Source organism: Bubalus kerabau, chromosome 3 (assembly GCF_029407905.1).
Source record: "Bubalus kerabau isolate K-KA32 ecotype Philippines breed swamp buffalo chromosome 3, PCC_UOA_SB_1v2, whole genome shotgun sequence".
Lineage (NCBI taxonomy): Eukaryota > Metazoa > Chordata > Mammalia > Artiodactyla > Bovidae > Bubalus > Bubalus kerabau.
This window is the reverse complement of record NC_073626.1, coordinates 120,711,165-120,716,705: the sequence shown is the minus strand read 5'-3', so window position 1 is coordinate 120,716,705 and position 5,541 is coordinate 120,711,165. Positions and strand designations below refer to the sequence as shown.

Here is a 5,541-nt window from a genome sequence, read left to right as displayed (position 1 = left end):
CTTCCCATCTGCATCTGGTGTGTTTTACTTGCTCCAGTTATTTATGTAATTACTTGATCAAAATATACTTTCCACTAAAAGGTATGTGTGTGCTAAGTCACTTCTGCTGCTGCTGCTGCTGCTGCTGCTAAGTCACTTCAGTCGTGTCCAACTCTGTGCGACCCCATAGACGGCAGCCCACCAGGCTCCCCCGTCCCTGGGATTCTCCATGCAAGAGCACTGGAGTGGGTTGCCATTTCCTGCTCCAATGCATGAAAGTGAAGTGAAAGTGAAGTCGCTCAGTCGTGTCCAACTCTTGGTGACCCCATGGACTGCAGCCTACCAGGCTCCTCCGTCCATGGGATTTTCCAGGCAAGAGTACTGGAGTGGGGTGCCATGCCCTTCTCCAGGGTGTCTTCCCGACCTAATGATCAAACCCATGTCTCTTAGGTCTCCTGCATTGTTAGGCGGGTTCTTCACCACTAACACCACCTGAAAAGCCCACTAAAAGGTAAACCAGGAAGTTAGGAAACTAGCTTGTTGTCTCAGGTCCACATCTCCAGGACTCTGTAATTGCATTATATTGTCATCCTTCCGTATGTGCCCTAAATTCTGAGAAACAATTTCACATGTATACGTATGAATTTATTTTTAGCATCAGCAGCATTGTCTTTGTAATAACCTCATAGTTCTCATAACCAACTATTTTAAGTTAAACAGTATACATTAAGAGAAAAATATCTGCTTTGTGTATGTTTTATTTTAAAAAAATCATTTCTCTTCCTTAAAACTTAAAAGTACCTCGTACCAGTCTCCACAGAGTTGTTGACGAGGCAATAAATAGATAGACTTGATTTTGATCACCTTCACTTGATTTTGCCTATTTTATCCTAAAGTAGCACCAGAGCATATGAAAGGTTACAATTCAGTAGTAAAGGAAAAGGGAATTACATGCTGATTATTTCCAATGTGACAAGTTTTATACATATTATTTTATTTAATTCAAACAGCTTCTCGTATCTGTCTCCCATGCTCATAGCTGCATTATTCACAGTACCCAAGATATAGAAACAATCTAAGTGTCCATCACAGATAAATGAATAAACATGTGGTACACATATGTGATGGAATATTGTTGCACCATGAAAAAGAAGATACTCCTGCCAATTACAAAGAGTTGGGTGAAACTTAACAATGATGTCATAATTTCCAAGCACATACCTGACAGTTCTGTGTGGAATTCAAAACAAGAAAATGTTGGGTGATGAGGGTATTATGCTAAGTGAAATAAGTCAGAGAGAGAATGACAAGTAATGAATAGTATCACTTATATGTGGAAATTTTTTGTAGAAAAAATACCAAACTCATAGAAACAGAGGTTAGAAAATGGTTGCCAGGGGCAGGGGGTGGATGAAATAAGGAGGGGTATAAATTTTAGGTATAAGATCAGTAAGATCTTAGGATCTAATGTATAACATGGTCACTAGAGTCAATAACGTTGTTGTTCAGTTGCCAAGTTGGGTGCAACTCTTTGCAATCCCATGAACTGCAGTATTCTAGGCCTCCCTATCCCTCATCATCTCCTGGAGTTTGCCCAAGTTCATGTCCATTGAATCAGTGATGCCTTCCAGCCATCTTATCCTCTGCTGCCCTCTTTTCCTCCTGCCATCAGTCTTTCCCAGCATCAGGGTCTTTTCTAACAATTCAGCTCTTCATATCAGGTAGCCAAAGTATTAGAGCTTCAGCTTCAGCATCAGTCCTTCCAATGAATATTCAGGGTTGATTTAGTGACCCATGAAGGGCTGATAACATTGTATTGTTGTATAATTCAAATTTGCTTAGAGAGTTCTCATCAAAAAATAAAAAGGTAAATATGTGAAAAAAATAAACAGCTTCTGGGCTGTTAAGTATATAGTTTAATCACTTCTACTTTATTGGTGGGGAAACTGACATTAACAGAGATTTAGTCATTTTCAAAGCATCTCAGCAACTCCACAAATGGCTGGGCCAACACCCATGGAAATCCCTGATTCCAGTGTTTTTGTTCCTCTTTCTACACTGTGTTCTTTCAATGAAGGGATGACTCAGGTCAACTCATTACCAGGATCATCCAGTGACAGAATTGTAAATTGAACGAGATTGATTTCACATACAAAGTTCAGAAGGAACTTTCCTCCAACATCCTATTTTATTGTTATGTTGGTAGGAGAGAAATTACTTTTTAAACCACAGGCAGACCCTAATATAGTGATTTCCACCTTGGCTATGTATGAAATTGACTAGGGAGAATTTTACAAATCAGAATTTCTCAGGGTGGAATTCTGTTTTCAGTATTTTCACATTCTCCAGAGGATTCCAATGTGCAGCTAACGTTAGGATGCACAGCTCACATACTTTTTTTTTAGAAATGTATCACAACTTTTAAAATTCAGTGTACAAATAAACATTATTCTTTAATGTGGGAAGCAGAATCAGGAATATCATGCTTTCTGTTTCTATCTGAAAGAAAATATATACTTTGACTTTCTATTTAGTATATAATATGTCCACTCATTATTAATAAGTCCCTGCATCTCCCTTGAAACTAAGGTGGTTGTTGTTTAGTCGGTAGGTTGTGCCTGACTCTTTTGATACCCCATGGACTGTAGCCCTTTTGGCTCCTCTGTCCATGGGATTTTCCAGGCAAGACTATTGGAATGGGTTGCTGTTCCTCCTCCAGGGATCAGCCCCAGCCCAGGGGCTGAACATGCATCTCCTGCAGTGGCAGGCAGAATCTCTACCACTGAGTCACCTGGTAAGCCTCATTAATAGGTCCTTGCATCTCCCTTGAAACTAAGGTAAGCAGGGCATTTTTAGACATTTTAAAAATTTTTCCTAGAGAGTATGCCTTTTTGCTGTCCTTGGATTATTTACATGGTCTCTCAGAGATATATGTGTGTGTGTACATTTAAGTAAAATGTTAATACAATAATAGCACCAGAATACAATTTTCTGAAAAGAGGAGTTTCATAACAGGCCCACAAAGCAGGCAGAAGAGCGACAGGGTAACAGTGTTGAATGCACTGCACACCGCTGTTTCAAGGGCACGGGTGAGTTTAAAGCTACTACTCTCACATCTACTCACCGCCAAAATCACTCAAGGCAACAGAGTAAAGAATGGCTTCTATGAATAAAATATAAGCTGAGATTGTTTCTTTTAAGAAAAAAGACATATCTATGCTAAATCGTAAAACCTGTTTCTAGAGCTGTTCCCTGTAGCAGAGTTACTTGTCGGCTTGGCTTAGGCTGATTGTCACCCTCTTCAGCGGGGCTCTTGTTCAGATAACCATCCAGTGATATATGTGTTTTTCAGGAAAGGAGCTAGGAAAGAACGCATAAATGTGCATTCATTCCATTTCTAATCTGTGACTCACTTCTGTCCTTTCTGCAACTGATTGCTGAATCCTCCAGGGATTCTTTTAATGTTGTATTCCTTCGATAGTCTCTGTCTCTTTCAATTCACTCTCATTATCTCAACTTTGGGCTCAACTTCTCTCCTGTGCACTAGACAGTTTCTCCTTGCTGTCCCTATTTTTTGTTTAGCTCTTCGCTCTCTGGCTTTTCCTCAGCATCACTGCCAATGACATTGAACGATCTGAACATGTAATCTTCTCTTCATTTGAGAAAAATCTAATGGAAAAATTTTTTTTTTTAGTGCCCAGATTCTGGGCCAGGAAAATTCCTCCATCTCAGCTTCTAAATGTTTTAAACCAAGGCGATCACGCTTTATGATCGTGGCTTCCCTCTTCTGCCTGATCTACATCTTCACCTGCTGTTCCCCACTTAGCTGTTTATGAGGTATCACTATTCCCTCACTTCCTGCTCCACTGGAAGTGGAGCAGGGTGGAGAAATGGAAAAAGCAAGGAGTAAAAAGCAAAGAGGATGAGCAAAAACAGTTAGGAATAAGAATAAGGGAAAAGTTGGCAGAAGAAAGGTTACTAAAAAAAAAAGACAGAAAAGAAAGAATTTTCTATTGCTGACTCCTTGATGAAGAAGGGTAGTTATGAGTTCTAGGATAAGTGTTTAATTGGCAAACAGACAATTACATAAACATTGATTCATTAAGTTCTGTTTATGAAGAGAAAATACTCATTTAATTGCAAAGTTGAGAAAGTAACCTTTCATCCTTTCTAAAGATTAATTTGCAAAATACTTAGAAAAGTATTGGCATAGATTTGGCAGATTTGCCTTGGACTATCTGGGAAATTTCATGCTGAAGCCAAATAATGCATTTTTATTAGGTGAAGCCTAAGTGCACTGATAAATGAATTGCAGAAAATTCTAAGTTATTTAAGGCACTTTTTATTTAAAATTCAGAGAGGTGAAAAGAAGCAGCCAGTGTCAACAACTGTGATTTTAAAACACACTTAATTAACAAATTATTATTTCTACACTTATCTTTATACTTATTGTTCCTAGAATAAGTGAACCCATATACTGTAATCAATGTTGTTATCTTTTTATAAGCATATACTCTTACCTGTTTGGTAGCTGATACTACAGTAATCAGGTTGTTAGCGTGCTAACAAATGTCTGATTGATTAGAGTTAACACTATTTTACACTCATTATTAAAATAATGCTTTTTTACTGTAATCTATCATATCTAAATAGGCTGAATTATATGATTTGACATGGTAGTGAATAATCTATTGCCCTCTGGAAAAAGTGTGCTGTATAATAATTCTCTGCCATATATTTGTTCTGAACATTGATCAAAGATAGGGCTAATTCTTTTTAGTTTTATCTGTGTGCTATTTAAGACCAGAGTATGTTAAGAAGTGATGACTAGTGTGGCATAGCTGGCAAGCATATTCCTAAACACAAAGATACATGCAATGCCACGTTTGCATGACATATGATCACTTATCACCACATAATATATTTCTTATTATACTTTTATGAGCCTGTGGGGTTTCATTGTATTTGTTCATTTTAGAGCTTACACATATTAATAGATTATGATGATACATATCTATTTACCAGGGTATTAAGTTCAATCCTGTTTTATTTAAATTTGAGCACTATACATCAATTCTTCGGCGTTCAGCTTTCTTCACAGTCCAACTCTCACATCCATACATAACCACTGGAAAAACTATAGCCTTCACCAGATGGACCTTTGTTGGCAAAGTAATGTCTCTGCTTTTGAATATGCTGTCTAGGTTGGTCATAACTTTCCTTCCAAGGAGTAAGTGTCTTTTAATTTCATGGATGCAATCACCATCTGCAGTGATTTTGGAGCCCCCCAAAATAAAGTCTGACACTGTTTCCACTGTTTCCCCATCTATTTCCCATGAAGTGATGGGACCAGATGCCATGATCTTAGTTTTCTGAATGTTGAGCTTTAAGCCAACTTTTTCACTATCATCTTTCACTTTCATTGAGAGGCTTTTTAGTTCCTCTTCACTTTCTGACATAAGGGTGGTGTCATCTGCACAACTGAGGTTATTGATATTTCTCCCAGCTATCTTGATTCCAGCTTGTGCTTCTTCCAGCCCAGCGTTTCTCATGATGTACTCT

At 38.2% G+C, this 5,541-nt stretch overlaps 1 non-coding gene across 1 annotated transcript; it reads left to right on the top strand.

The window, feature by feature from the left end:
* The first annotated feature begins 1,165 nt into the window (after nucleotides 1-1,165).
* Nucleotides 1,166-1,242, top strand: LOC129648138 (small nucleolar RNA SNORD121A). The gene has a single exon (XR_008712720.1). It is a non-coding gene; the product is annotated as a small nucleolar RNA SNORD121A (small nucleolar RNA).
* The last annotated feature ends 4,299 nt before the right edge of the window (nucleotides 1,243-5,541 follow it).